The sequence below is a fragment of the Triturus cristatus genome, chromosome 10 (genome assembly GCF_964204655.1).
Source record: "Triturus cristatus chromosome 10, aTriCri1.1, whole genome shotgun sequence".
NCBI lineage: Eukaryota > Metazoa > Chordata > Amphibia > Caudata > Salamandridae > Triturus > Triturus cristatus.
The window spans coordinates 475,045,846-475,061,094 of NC_140593.1; positions in this window are offsets into that span (position 1 = coordinate 475,045,846).

The following is a 15,249-nucleotide window of genomic DNA, read 5'->3' on the forward strand; positions in this document are numbered from 1 at the left end:
AGCCTCCTCCCAAGGACAACCCCACCCCTCCCTAAATCTCTGCCCCCCTTCCTAAGTTCCATCTTAGAGGTTCCCTCTGTGCCCAAAGGGTTACCAGGCAGTGTAAGAGAGCACAAGTATTTTGGCACAGCATTGTGCTGTGGCACATTTTACCCATTTCGACTGGCCTTTGCTAGTTTTGATTTAAAAAAAAAACAATTTAATAAAAACTTTCAGTTTTGTAAACAATGGTCCTGCCATTACATTTCTGACTATTTGATGTTGTTGTATAGTTAGTGATGTGTAAGTACAGTTGTGTGTGTTTCATCCATCCGATTGCTGATCCAGTTGAAGTGGTTTGTATGATGTGCCGGAGTGCTGGAGTCAGACAGGACAAGGGTAGATGTTGGATGGAAGTCTATGTGGGTTCACATCAAGATGTGGCAGAAATTGCACTGGCCTGGCCACTGTCTTCGTAATTTAACTTGCCCTTCTTCCTATCATGTAGTTAGGGTTTGTGCTAGTATGGTTTTGTTAGATATTTGTTTATCGACACATGGAGGGTGTCAACTTGTCATCCCTTTGTGTAGTTCTGCAAGGACATTTGTCTATTTTGCAGTGTGTAGCTTACAGCTACTTCCTCTAGATGTGTGCCACATGCTGTAAGTGCTGTGTTTACTTTCCTAAATTGTGCTTACCGATTGACTACATATGCATGGAACTTTCTTATGAAAATGGTTGTCCCTGATATACTTGATATACTTCAGTTCCCAGGTGCAGTGCACATGGGTTTGTCAGGGATGTGCAAAATGTAGCATGCCCCAGGGCCCCAGCCTTTGAGGGCTCCTCCATTGAGGCCTGGCTATCCTGCAGTGAGTGTTTCCATTGTGCCCTTGAAATGTTTCTCACATTTATTCTATGTGATCCCATTGACTGACATTGACTTTTCATGTGGGTGATGTGTGAGGGTCTAATACAGAGTTGCAGATGCTTAAGTGTGTGTGACTTGCTGACACATCTATACAGATGTTTCTTTGACATCACAACAGAACCTGTGATGTTTGCAATGTGAGTGCTTTACATTCACAATAGCATCTGGATTATAGTTAGAGTGGGAGGTCCTCAAGGTAGTTGTAGTCAGTTCAATATCACTTTAGCAACATTTGAGTCATGGAAAACTGCATGACTTGTGAACTTCAGTAGCGATATGGGAGACAAGTGAGAAGGGGCAAAAGCAGTATGGCATCTAGTTAGTGTTGGCGTGACAAGGCCTCATGGTAGTTGTAGCTATTTCAATATCACTTTAGCAAAATTTGAGTGATGATAACCTGCATTTAAGTGAAGATCAGTAGTGACATGGGAGACAATTGAGAAAGGGAAAAAGTTATGTATGACAGAGTTAAATCGGTGTGATATTGTTGAAGAGGTGGTGTTGTGTGACGCCAAAAAATGTACACATTACCATCAGTGTACATTAGTTGCAAACACATGTCCATTTGTGTACAGTGTGCCTGTGAAGTACCTATGTTTTGGCCTGGAAGGGCATCCTACAGATGTATCTTTGATGGTTGATAAGAAACAATGCAACACAGGGTCCCTGTATATGTGTAAATTACTTGAGGACCCCAGCTCCCTTGCCTGGGCCATTGTGGTGCATTGTTTTGCAGAGGAGTCAATGGCAGCAGGTAGTTGTATGAATTACCGCCAATTTCGACTATGATGGACTAGGTTTTGAAGGTGGTCGAGGAAGTAAAGCAATGGCAGGATGTACACATTGGGCTCCATGATGATAGAAGAGGAGTAGAGGTGAGTTTCGTCTTTATATCCCTCCCTTTCTGCCATCTCAGATTTGGTGGTTGGAACGCAAGGATCACACCAGCTGTAAAGCAACTCGTAATTGGGCTGGTGGTTTCAGTGATGGTCAGAGTCTCACACAGCCTCATTTGCCAGCTCTGTAGCCACTGTGGTCAGAGGTGGCTGGTGGTATCAGCGTTTCAGCAGCAGCCTTCAGAAAGCCAATCCTCCCAACTCATAATGCGGCGGTCAGACCGCGTAGCTCACCGTGCTTGAACCGTCACCATGGCTACGGCGGTCAATAGGACCGCCAAACTCCAAATCAGCCCCTTAATAAAAATATTTAATATATAAAATTTGTACAAAAATTACTTTACAAAAGCTTTACATTTTCAATACTTGTTTGGATTTATTTTAAATAATACCACATTTTCTATAATTTTAGAAATTATTCTAATATTAATATTAAAATACATTTTTACATTTCATATAATTTATTTAAACATACTCAATAACTATAAACGATTATTAAAAAAGTTATTTCTGTAACAAAATGAATTTATACATTTTACAATATTAACTTCCATATCATACAATAATTTGCATACATTTTAAATTAAAATATTTACTTTTTAGAAATCTTCCCACCACTATCCCCTAAAAATCCAACATTCCGCTACTAAAACAAATTATATGTACATTATTTGTAAACATTAATACAACTAAACATACATTAAAAAAATGTATAATTAATCAATTATCTTACTAAACACACAAATAAATTTATTTAAAAAAAATGTTAAATCAATCACATTACAATAAATAACCCTTACAAATGATATTATGTATAACAATATTTTCTGAATCAATATTTCTTACAACAATATTAAAAACAACACTTAAAACAATATTCTTACCTTCAATATTCCTGTTGACGATATTTTTGACATTTCGATATTCTTGTCATCACAATATTTTGTATTTGATATTTTGTCCAAACACCGCTTTTTAGTCAAAAAGACAAAAAATACTCAGAATACTGTCACCAATAGGGTATGATGGGATACTGGAGAGCTTTGATCTTTTAAAGTTGTAGTGCAAGTTTGCAGGTTGGCATGGCTGCAGCCTATATAACCAGATTGTCTCTGTTTCCTTCCCTTTAACCCCTTTAAAAGGGTTGGAGAGAGAGTTTTTTTCTTCCCTTCTCACCTAGTTTTCTGGTGACATGGATATACTCTAAAGATATATGTTCCTGGAAGCTCATCACCAGGATACCACATATGAGAGGGACAATTCAGTACTTATGATTATCAGTGGAAGGGAAAAACCTATTTGGTTAATCTAAATAAGGTCAATGTGTTGGTGTTTGGAAGAAGAAAAATACCTATTAAACACTGGGATGTAAAATGAGAATGTACAAAATCTAGTTAATCATCTTAGATCCAACTAATTATCAACTGTCATAGATCAATATATTTCATTATGACATTGGAGATGTTATATGGATAGAATATTTCTGCTGATCTTTGCTGTAGTTGCATTATTATGAGGCACTGCTCAATGGATGACTTTGAGACTTTGGGCCCGATAAGGATGACAGGCAGACTGCCACCAACAGACTGTCAGCAGCGGTCTATCCGATATCCAGAGTATCAGTCCGACTGCCGGATTACAATGCTGGTGGTAAGAGCGACTTGGACTGGGGGAAAGACCGCCACCTTCGACAGGTTCAAGGAGCCCATCTGGGGGGGGGGGGTCAGAGTCTAATTCCTACAATGGGGGCGCTGCCTGCAGAGGCATCACCATAGGGATTAGGATGTCCCTTTCCCTCTGCCCTTACCTGGCGGTCCAACAGCCATGTAGAGGCAGATAGAAAGGGACTTTGTGGGCCCCTAGCAGCGCTTCATCCCCATTGGGCCTCCGCTAAGGGGCCAGGGGGCACATGTGGTGTCCCCCCTAACATCTATGCACCCTGTGGTGCCTTGCACACGGTGCATGGATGTTTGCAAACTTGCCTTTTTCTATTGTGGCCTGTGCTGCGGTCCTTTTCCTGGCCACAGCACAAGCTGCAAAAGAAAAGGGCATGTTTACGACCACCTGCACAGTGATCATATTGTAATTGGGCTGTCGGGACCGCTGACTCCTTGTCGGGCAGTCCCGTGCCAGAAACAACGGCATCATAATGAGGCCCTTTCGGTGCTATGGCCGGATATTGGATTGTCAAATTCATCCCAAATTGTCAATTAATTAATCTAAGCTACAGGCATTTCTAATTTAATGGTATTGTACAACTGCCAATCACTGATCAAATGTCATAAATTTTTGAGTTAGTACATAACATTTAAGTGATAATCTCCAAAAGACAGAGCAATATTTACAATTGAAACATGATGCAATATTTATTTAGATGTACTTTCTGTTCGAATCACACAGTAATGACTAACATACTCCACCACAGATATATAAATCTTTAATTCAATGGAAAGGCAAGATGGCTTTTTTGGAAGGTCATGGAAAAAATCAGCTTCTCAAAATATCGCAGCCACTGCACTGCTTCTGAAAATTCATTTGATACATTATGTGTCCATAAATCATTTATTTCATAGTTTGAAATTTGGCAAACTAAATACAGTGTATAAATGTGTTATCTAACTTAATAACATTTTTAGCAAAGACATTCTGTCCAACTTCAGTTACTTTCAATATATTCTGTAGAAACGATTGTGGACGGGTTGATTTTAGATTTCTATTAAGGGTTTCCCAACTTAAACATTAAAATTACTCTATTTAGGTTTTAAGAACTTTGTGTTTTACTCTTTTGTTGGTGCTGCCTCGCTGCTAGAAGCTGTGAGCGCCCTCATTGATACACTGGTCAGCATGGCCCTAATGTTATTATCAAACATAATTTTCAGTCAAGGCATGTGCCCTTTCACATGGCATTTGCCCGCTCTCTGGATCATGCTAACATGCACAGGGCAGGAACCCATCAATATAAAACATCACTCAACTCCAATAGCCAGCAGCCATGAATGAGGCGTTGTTAGCAACACTTAAAAAGATGCTGACAACTCAACTGATGGGACCATGCCCCTGAATTCAGTGGTGCACTGTGGGCTGAAGGCAGCTCTGATTAATGTGTTTCTTACCAGCCCGATAGTGTACCTCATGTGTCTGTAGTAAATTAGTATACCCGTCTGCAGGACAGGAAGATTGTAACAACAAGCAAATTATATGTGTAGTGGAAAAAACTGCATGTGTTCCTCAAGAGTTGTTTGCAAGGATGGATAGCTGATGATTCCTCTGTCCACCAGCCTCTGAGCCGACTGGGGTTTCTCCCTGTGTCTCAGTTCGCCAGTCCAGCCCTACCTACATCAGAAGTAGGTGAATGCTCTTAGTGAGAGAACATATATAGCGTTCAAATTTACCTTTGTACTGTCACTCCAAAGAATCTTTTAGATAGATAATCCCATGTGTTAGAAATGTAATTTAAATGCAGATCATCCATTTTTTTAACCTTTAGCATATTCAATTTTTACCCTCTTCTTGTTTACCCAAAATGTAAACTCTTCTAGAGCATAAACTTTTGTCACTGAACAATGAAAACATGAATATTATTGGGTTTTTTTAAATTCCAATCCTTTTTTCCATAACCAAGAGCTCCTATAGCTGACCTCCAACAGGGTGCAGCATGGGAACTTGCTGCCTTGCGTTGCATGAAAAGGACAGAACAGAAATGCTCCATATTTATATGCACTGGTGCACTCTGTGATGCCTAGCACCAATGCTGGCATCTTTGCACTATAGTGCAAGGGTGCCTGCATTGTGGGCAATATAGTTCTTGTGGAGGAAGTATCACTTTCCTGCACAAAAACAATCCTTAGAAGCATATTCACCTTTCTATTTGTGCTGCAGAATGCAGCACATATGGAATGGGTAAGTAACAAGGAGAACTATAGATAACTCTCCTCTTTACATCTCTGTTGCGTAGGTGCACAATTTTGACGTAAACACAGGTTTACAAGTCTTTGTCAATCTGGACTTGCCTCAAAATTCATGGGTGGTTGCATAGGAATGCCCATGCTCCACCTGTGTAATGCCTGTCCACCGCAAGGTAATGCAAGGCAGAGCTACGAGACGTGTTGCATTATTTTGTATTCACTAAACTGCACAAAGCCATACCAAGTGGCTCTGCGTGACCTAGTAAATACCAAAAATTATTTTGCATTTGGGCTATACCACAAAAGTGATGCAACCCCAACGAGAAATCATAGTAAATCTAGACCTTTGGGTGAACATTCTGGCTCTCTGAAGAGCTCTCTGAAAAATTTAAGAAGCTCCAACACACTTCTTCTCACCCCCCAAAAAAAACATTAACATAAAGCCCTCTCTCGTTCTTTCTCAGGCAATGCCCCCAAAATCTGAAACTCTCTTCCAGTACATGTGAGAACCAACCCCTCCTTCATGAGCTTTTACGAGACAATTAAAAGAATTCATCCTCAATCAACACCTCAATCATCCTGGAATTACTACCTTGTTAAACTGCATTACTATGGACTAGCAATGCCTCTGACAATGGTGTAAAGTATTTTTATTGACTGATATTGCATGACAATGTTGTAGCCAGCGCTATAGAAAACTTTATAAATATATAAATAACTATCAACCAGCTGGTGGGTGATGTGGTTCCTGGTACCAGTGATGTGAGGGACCCACTTCATCCCCCTTCGTGAATTATTCTCAATCAAATACATGAGATTGGGTTTCAATTTTTCCTACTTGGATTAGGACCCATGACCCCCTTGCTATGGCACTGGCATGGAACTCAAAATTAATGAAAGATCCGATGAAAGCCTAGGATAATTAGGCAGTGTGGGTGCTCACAGTGCTCAGAGACTCCACAGTGGGTTTGTCAGGTTCCGTGCTTGGCAGACGTTTACCTCGCTGTGTAGAGAGCCCACACCCCTTATGACCTCCATATCTGTCATCAGTAATGTGGACTGACTTCTGGGTCTCAGTAGGCCTGCGAGATGCTTTTTCTTTTTTTTCTTTTTGAAGACCAATTTTTGAAGCAGTTCAACTTGATTGCTGTCACCTTGGTAACAGTTTGTAGATTTCTCTGTTTACAAATCCAGTGAATATCTTTCCTACTTTCGCAGCTAATCAATATTCACCCTGTTACTGTGGAGAGATTAATGCTTTTGTGGAGGATAATCCTAGTCTAATCCAGAAAGAAACCAATTAAGATTCCAGTGGCTCAGACCGAGGTGCACTACCTCCTTTGAGCCACCTAATGGTGATTCTGCAAAATTGCCATCAATTTTAAGCCAATCAGTATTATGCAAGCATTTTCTTGCCATGTCCTCCAAATCACAAAATTTCAGAATATTAACTAGTTATCTGCTGCTTTCCTTTTGACATCCATGTTAACTGTTAACATACCCTGTTCACCACTGCAAGGTGATGTGTTGCACCTTGAGTAAGATTGAATGACAATCCCAGGAAAGAGATGGTTGGGGAGTCCTGGTTGATGGGCTATACCCAATTTGCATTGAGATTTATGCATGTTTTCCCTGTGTGGGTCAGGAGCTATATTGCAAACCTGTTTTTGGAGAATAGGAGATAAGACTTGAGTATGTGCCTGCACCTTCTAAGGACGGTGCTGTTCCACATTGTCATCTAGACTTCCTCAGAGGAGTAGAAGGCTACAGAAGCTCATGTACCTTGTAAGTCTATGTTAAACCTCTGACTTGAGCCCTGTGGAATCTTAGACCCTCATCAAAGGGCAAGGAAAGGTATACATGCACAAACATAGACAGTGTGGTTTTGGATTCAGATGATTATATCTCTTCCATTTCCCCTTTTCACTGCTTTTACCATGGACCATAGCCATTCCAAAAGAGCACAAACGTTAGTCTGTGATCAAAACACTCATTTCTCTGATCCCTCCTAGATGTAAATTATGTATAATCTGCAGCCCTCCAGAGACAAGAACATTGTATGGTGCATGTTCTACATTGAAACAAGCCCAAAGAAAAGTGTATGTCTCCTTTGTGAACACAGTATTCCTGTGCAAATGATAGGGTTCCCATTATAGAATATGTTGTTAGAGAACAATTTTTGGTACACTCATTGTTACAGAAAGGATCGCAATGCCACCTTTGCACTATCAATCTGTGTTTGTCATGGAAAATGCAGCACAAGCAAACACTATTAGACAAACGATCGCAAGGGATGCACCCCCAAGCAATTGCCAGTAGCTTAGATTAATTTGAGCATTCCATCCATCACCTTGTTGTTTTTGCATTTGATGCCCTAATTGCACCAGTTAGGCCATGATGTGGGTCCTAGGCTCACTGTGCCACTGGAACCAAGTTACACCTCGCTGATGAACCAAGAACAAGGATGAAGCTGGTCTTAGGTTGTTTGTGTTCTGGTTCAGGGAGGACCTGCCTTGCAGTACTCATGAGTAGCAAGGTGAAGAGTGATTTGCATATGACTGGGTCCAGACTGATGTGGCATGGTGGGCGTAAAACAATGGATATAGATGCAGCTCTGAGCAACTGCCAATGGCGGAGATTAATTCAAGCATTCCATCTATCAACTTGTGATTTTGCATTTGACACCCTAAATGTGCCAGGTATGCCCTGACTTGGTTCCAGGGCTCTCTGTGCCAATGGAACCAAGCTATACCCAGCTGATGAGGCCATAACTATGGCGAAATCAGTCCTGAGTTGCTTTTGTTCCGGTTCAGGGAAGGCATGGCTTGGCAGTTTGGGATGGACTGTTACCATGAGGAGCAGGGTGAAGATTGATTTGCATATGGCTGGGTCTAAATTGAGGTGGCCTGGTGGGCGAAAAACTATGGTTTTGGATGTGACACAAGCGATTGCCAGTGGCTGATATTAATTCAAGCATTCCATCCATCACCTTTTTGTTTTTGCATCAGATGTGCCCAAATCATTTTGCTAACTTTCCTTATGGTAACATAGTGAGGCTTACATTATTTTATTTCACATTATTTATATGTTGTTAATATAAATTAAATGTATTATGTTTTTTTAGTAGAGTTAATTAAGTTTAAAATATCCGAACATATTTGAAATGTAATGTCCTTAGTTATATTACACAGTATTTTCTTTGACAGTTCAAAAATATTTTTGGCACCATGAAATAATGCCAGTACAGATACATAACTCTGGTAAAAGGTAAGTTTGGCTGTTTAGCTTAAGTTTTGTATATTATTACATTGATATGCCTTGTTTCACTTGTTGATTAGTCTTTTTTTTTCAATAGGCACACCTTAATTATCCTTTAGCTAAAGATTGTTTAGTGAATTTCACAATTGTTTATGTTTCGTGCTGCTAACATGCTAAATTATAGAGTATGCATTTTTATATTTAATATTCACATCTAAAATGACCTACATGCATGTGGAAGAGAATGATATGCTGGAACATACTTTCCTGTCGCACCCCTTTAGGGTCTAATTCACTGTATGGAACTGTGACAGTTTACATCAAAGAACGTTTGAGGCACTATGTGCCCAGTCGTTGCCTACTGTCTTCCAAGGCGTCCATGCTGACCTGCCCACACTTTAGTAAAGCAACCACGGGCGGCAGGTAATTTGCAGTCTTGATGCTTTAGGTCTGTAATGTATTGATGGAGAGTTTGAGGAAAGAGACTACCCTCCTTCCCTTCCGAAAAGTTTGAAAACGTTTCTATTTTAACAAGCTTGGGAGTAGCATGTTATCATAGCATTCATGTAAGCGCCAAGATATCAGTGGTATTTGTGAGCTATATAAGTGTTATTAACATAACATAGTTCACAATGGGAGTCCTGGCCTGCGGTGTGCCCCCCACCTATCTGTTTTTCTAGAGAGAAGCCCAGACAGTCTGTCTTTTACTGTGGTCTGTGAAATCTGTCCAGGCAATCTCTGCTTAGGAGCTGTAGGAGATGTTGATTGGGGAGATGTGATGACCACAATTGACTTTTCTGCCCTTCGATAAGTGAGAATGAGTGGAACTGCAATTCATCTCTGTATTTTACTGATCTACTCTTTCCTTACCCTTTCCCTTGCAGCTGTAGGTCCTTTCAGAGCAACCTATTTTGTTTAAAGAAAGAAAAATGCTGATTGTTTTCCATTCTGTTTGAAGCTTACATATGTTCACAACCAAACTTTGCTGCAATTTCCATGTTCATGAACATTGATGCGAGGCACGTTGTTGTAATGTGCTTTCCCTTTAATCCTGTTTTATTTTACATATATACATTCTAGAACTGTTAAGATGCTCTTGCTGGGTTGTAGAATGTTGCATGGGCATTCCAGACGAGCATATGCCTGAGACGGTTGCGTGGCTGAGCGGTTTTATCCTTACATCTTTTAAATAAATGACAACTTTGAAATCTACAAGACTTTAATCCTTTTCATGGAAGAAACCTCTATTTAACACACGTGTTATATAATCTGTGCTGGACAAGTTGTTAACCATGGCAACTTGGGTATGGTCTATCTTAGATGTTCCCAAATAATTGTTAACATTTTGTCAAGAAGACATTCTTAATATTTTTACTGTGTGTCACCTCAGTGTTCTGTGCTATATTTGATATCAGAATTGTGTATTCTTTGTACACACCAAATCTGAGCATGGTTGTTGGACTTGGCCCTTTTTTCAGGGTCATCCCTAAAAATTTTGCCTTCCTCCTGGATTTTTTCTGACCTGTTATTGGCTGTTTTATGACTCTGGGCACTTTACCACTGCTGGCCAGTGCTAAAGTGCATATGTTCCCTATTGTAAATTGATATATGGATTAGTGACTCCATGATTGGCTTATTTGGTTTACTGGTCAGACCCGAGTACAGTGCACTGAGTGTGCCCAGGGCTTGTAAATCAAATGCTGCTGGTGGGCTTGCAGCACTGGTTGTGCCACCCACAGAAGCAGCCTGTAAAGTGTGTCTCAAGTCTGCCGTTGCAGAGCCTGTTTGCAGTCTGGTACTGCCATGTTGACTGGGCAAGTGCAAGTGCATGCACTTTCCAGTCCCTAAACCTTCCCTTTTCTTCATATCAGACACCCCTATGGTAGGCCCAAGGGCAGGGTGCATTGTAAGTATAAGGTAGGATATGCCCTGGTGTGTGTGGCATGTCCTAATAGTGAATTACAGCCATTTTCGTTTTTCACTATTGCAAGGCTCACTTTTCCCCATAGGCCAGAATGGGCAGTTTGATTATTACATCGTATAACCCTAACTGACTCAGGGAACATGGTAGAAATTCGAGTTTAGTATGCCTGAACTCAGAATGATAAAATACATCTTTTAGTGAAGTTGGTTTTAACATTCTGTGTTTGAAAATACCACATTTAGAAAGTAGGTATTTTCTTGCTTAACTGTCCAAGCTTGCCTCTGCTAGGTTGTGTATTGTGTGTCTGGTTCTGTGAGTGACAGGGGCTGGGGGATTCCAGGAGACAGGGTGAGTTAGCACAGGGCAGAATAGAGAGATCTGCATCTAGATGGGTGGGAGGAGTTGCACCTGGCACCTCAATAGGGCTGTACCTTCCCTCCACAATGCTGGCTCCACCTCCTGTGGTGCGTCTGATGTCTCTGCCCTGCACTCTGAAAGGAAAGAAGGAGTCATGTAAACAAAGATCTCCAGAACTGACCAGAACTGGATTGGAATAGGCAAAGGCTTCTCTGCCTTCAGGGAACAAAGAGAAAAGTAGTATAAATATGGGGACCCAGATCCCAAGACTTTAGATCACTTCTGGAACAACAAGAAGAAACCTCTGCCAAGGAGAAGAACCAAAGGAAGCTGTAGGAGTGGACTGACCCCTTGCCAGTGTGCTGTGTTGCTGGGTTGGCCTACAGTGGTATCTTCAGTGCCAAGGAGAGGAGAAGGAACTTTTGTGTGTACTGCATCATCTTGCAGAATATTTCTCCAAGGGCTTGAGCTTGTGCTTACCTCCTGCTGAAGTCTCAGGGACAACAGAATTCACCACCAGCTCCCCTCTGAATTTCCTTTCTGGGAATTCTATCTGCAGAAGCCTGCGTGTCACTGGGAGCTGGAAGTGCGACGCAACAAGAAGCGTGTTGCCACCGCAGCTGTAGTCGTCGCATCGCCAGAGAAGCGTGCCGCCGCCGCATCTCCCAGAAGTGTGTCGCAGGGCCTGTCGCGGCTCCAAAGTACAGAGTCGCCGTAAGGCTGTCAGGGCATGTACGCATCGTCCTCACATCGTCGCATCAAGGGCGCCATCTTTCCGCATCGCAACCGGGCTGCAGCACGAGAAGCTACGCATAATCTCCTCTCCGGTAAGGATCAAGATGCATCCCCTACTCTGCGCAAGCATTGAGGCGCGACGCATCGTCTCCCCCAAAGCAAGGAACCGACGCATCTCCAAAGCTGCGAGTCTTTTGTTTATTTTGCGTTACGCATCCAGGTACTTTTGTGAGAACTGTGTCGCATTTACCATCAACCTGAACTAAGTTAATTCTACCATCTTTAAGTCAATTTTGAGTACAGTATTGTGGATTTTTGTCATTTGTGGTCTTGTGTTAAGTCTATATAAAGCATACTTCTTTGTATAAAACCTGTGTGGTGTCCATCTGTAGTGTTTTCACTGTATTACTGTATGTGTTCCCAAATGCTTAACACACTGCCTCTGAGATAAGCCTGTCTGCCCGTGACAAGCTACCAAGGGGGTGAGCAGGGGTTATCCAGTAGTGTAATCCCCTTTCCCTGACTTAGAAGCAAGGGTCCCTATTTGGTCAAAGGTACCTACCTCTGCCAACTAGAGCCCCCCAGTTCTAACATTGGTGGTCAGCGGTGAGGATTTGGACTTGCATTTGTGTCTCATATACAGTGATTGGTGTACACTACTAATGAGTGCAGACCAAAACACACCCACATACTTCTTTGGTAGAATTGTTTTTTCCTTGGACTGGTATTTTTCCTGAGAACTGCCAATTCTTACTGCCATGAGTAGACCAGCATCCGTTGCATCTATGGATCTAGATTTTGAGGAAGAGAGGTTGATACCTATAATGCCAAACAGCTGAAAGCCTTCTGCAGAAAATTGAAAGTTGCTACCCAAGGTATTTCAAAGAAGGATGAATACCAAAAGGCGCTGAGGGCCTAGGTGGAAGTAAGAAATGCCTCTGGGCTGGTGGTGGAGCCAACTGAGGATGCGGATGGGCAGCTGAATAGGCCAGTGTTTCCAGCTAGGAAAGGGGTACCGTCCCCACCTGGCAGTAGTGTCTCTTCCAAGGACCTGTCTCCCAGAGTGCTGGAAGACAGGGAGAGAAATAGGATGCACACCTGGAGATGGCTAAGCTTAAGAGGGAGCGTCAGAGGGAAACAGAGAATAACAGGTTGTCCTTGGAGAGAATGAGTATGGAACATGAGTTGAGAATGAGAGAGCTTAAGTTGGAGCTTGAGAGGCTTGAGGCCATGAGTGCCTCAGCCCAGAAACAAGAAATGTGCGTAGCTCAGAAAGTGAGCTTTGCTGAGTTGGAGGTGGAATCCAGCTAAGATGGTGGCAGCGAAATTGAATGTTCTAGTGCTGAGAGAGTAGTACACACACCCAGAGATGTGGCACCTGACTTGGAGGGAGTTAACATACACCAGGAGGTTCAAGGATCTGAGATAGCTCCAGTGGTGCGCAGTGTCCAGGAAGTAGAGTGGGGCACTGGCGCAGGGGGTCATGGTCCTCGTGTTGGGAGGGACACTCCACTGACTCTAGATGAGAGGAGCAGGGAGAAGGGTTCCCCCATGGTTGAAGTACTGGTGTGTGAATGTGGAGACTGCCCAGAAGAGTGTGGGTTGAATGACATAGACAGTCAGATACAGTCTTGCCAATCTCAGGAGAGTGGGGTGGAGTACGTGTTCAAGGCACTGGATGGGGAAGTGAAAGATAGTTTGGTTAAGCCTTGTAGGGGGCTGTGTAATTCAATTGTGGGAGAGCATATTGTAAGTCCCTGTTTTCCAGAGCTATGCCAACACCTGTTGGAGAGTGAGTTCTCTGACCCCAGGGAGTTCACATTGGAGGCAGACCTTTTGGTGCAGTCCAGAGGGTTTGAAGAGGCATTGGGGAGTGATCCTAAGAGGAGTGGCTCAGGTATCTTCCAAACCAGTGTGGTGGAAGTGGCTCACAGTAGCCCAGCTAGGTCCCGTAGTAGTGAGAGGGGTTTAGGGCCTCAGGTCCTGTCTTTAAGGGGAAGGCGTGAGAATGGTTTATGTCACGGTAGTGCCCAGCTTCAGTATCAGAGCCTGGATGGTTCTTTAAGGGGACACCAGGTGGGGAGCCTAGTCTGTCCTTATGGGCCGCCCGTTGAGACAGATCCCTTAGTGCCTGGTGAACTGGGAGTGTCTGTAGGCACGACTCCATCCATTCTGGTGTATGGCAGTACCACTCCTAAGTGGAGGTTGCAGAAGTCCACATTGAGGGGTGAGAGGGGGAAAGAGTTCCCAGTGGAAGTACCAGTGGGTCAGTGACCAGCCAGAAGGGCTGAGTCACCAAGGAGTGACCATGGTGACACCACTTCTGTCCTGGGGCATCTTCACGCACTGTCAGATGGACAGGAGGTCATGAGCTCTGCACCAGGCAGACTTTCACACGACCCATTAGATATGTGTCACCCTCGGGGGAGGGTATATTTACTCCCCAGGCAGTCCTGGTGCGCCAGGCAAGTGTTCAACTGCAGGGGTTGGTCCCTGGGTTGGGAAGCCAGGTTCAGGTGTTGTCCGACCTGGAGGAAGGGACAACTGTAATCAGTGTCCTTACAGATGTAGCTTCTAGGGGTACCTTTCCAGTTGGGGGTGCAGTGCTCTGGAAGGGGGTGCAGGGGAGGGAGTCCTCGCCTCTGACCCCGGTTCAACTGGAGGGTTTAGACCTTAGGTTGGAGGGCTAGGTTCAGGGTGTCCCCCCTGACCTGGAAGCCCAGTTGCAGGATAGAACCCCTGAACTGGTGGGAAAATTGTGCAGGACACGTGCTACAGGCACCCTGACAATTCTGGAAGGGGGTACCAATCCAGGTGGGAGGGTACAGAGCCCCAAGGAGGAGGACTGGCTGTGGGAGAGCCCACCCCAGTCTCTTATCCAGCCGCCGGGTACAGGCCTGGGGCTGGTGGGTCAGTGCCAGGATGTTATACCTGACCTGACAGGAGAGAGAGTGGACAAAGGGTGCCAAGCACCTGGGGTACTGCCCCCGCTCTCTGATGCCACAGTGGTTTGAGAGCCCTGCGAGGCATAAGGCCTGGGTCTCATTGCTGACTACGGTCAGTGGCCACTGTGACTTGCTGTCTGTCTGTTGGGACACACCTGTGAGCAAGTTACGGTTAGGTGCTGCACAGGTGGTGTCCACAGGTGAGGAGAAGGGTTCCACATGGGTTAGCTTGGTGGACCCTGAGAGTATGGATAGAGGAATTGAAATAGGTTCAGATTGGTGTAGAACTAGAATATGCCCCTGCAGTTGCGGGCCAGGT